Source organism: Apis dorsata, unplaced genomic scaffold (assembly GCF_000469605.1).
Source record: "Apis dorsata unplaced genomic scaffold, Apis dorsata 1.3 scaffold_32, whole genome shotgun sequence".
In the NCBI taxonomy this organism is placed as follows: Eukaryota; Metazoa; Arthropoda; class Insecta; order Hymenoptera; family Apidae; genus Apis; species Apis dorsata.
The window spans coordinates 720245-721063 of NW_006263334.1; the positions used below are offsets into that span (position 1 = coordinate 720245).

The 819-nt window shown below is 36.9% G+C and overlaps 2 long non-coding RNA genes across 4 annotated transcripts in view; both read left to right on the forward strand.

The window, feature by feature from the left end:
- LOC102675205 overlaps positions 1–819 on the forward strand; it is a 109605-nt gene that overhangs the window by 5784 nt on the left and 103002 nt on the right. The gene's annotated exons all lie outside the window — the stretch shown is intronic.
- Positions 7–819, forward strand: part of LOC116185995 — a 12377-nt gene continuing 11564 nt past the window's right edge. The window contains exon 1 of the long non-coding RNA XR_004150908.1: positions 7–273. This is a non-coding gene — a long non-coding RNA (uncharacterized LOC116185995). The remainder of the gene's footprint in view (positions 274–819) is intronic.

The following is an 819-nucleotide window of genomic DNA, read 5'->3' on the forward strand; positions in this document are numbered from 1 at the left end:
TAATTCTCGTTAATAATCGGTATCGATCACAGTGATCAGTCGCGTCACGAATTTCTTGATTTTTTTTTTTTTAATCTTTTGCCCTCGATACACAATGTGCAGCGGCCCGGATCCGCCATAGATCGCGACTCGAGACTCGAGAGATTGTCTTTTCGACACTTAGAACGAGTTAGAACGAGTACATACAACACCGATATGTACGGGAAGAGATTGTTGCTTGAATGTAATCCCTAATTTTTTAATTTTTTTTTTTCTTTTCTTTTTTTTTAAACCGTGCTCCGTTCCCCCCTCTACGGGACGTTCGATCCCCAGCGCAAATTTAATTTCAAACAAACACCGTCTCGAGATTGCTCCCCGCGTTATCCTGCGGGATCGATTATCGTCCCGTGTGACGTACGTGGGACGTATCGCAGGTACATACATTTACAATTATATCGATGACGCGCATTGCCTGTACACGCCTCTCTACGATTACTTTACACGTGACACGTGACCGTCATCGTAATTTACAATTAAGTAAATGGGGGATATCCGCTAAAAGTAGTACACACACACAGTTGGATCAATGATCTCGATTGTCAATTTCGATACGGCATACGTATATGCATTCTTATCCTCATATGTATGTATATATATATAATATGTATATGTATATATATATATAGATTTCTTTTATATTCAAATACCTATGTTATATGTGTGTATATATATATATAGATTTCTTTTATATTCAAATACCTATGTTATATGTGTGTATATATATATATATATTGTATTTATGTACGTAGGCGATTATAGTAGTCACAAAGTTAGGCAGAC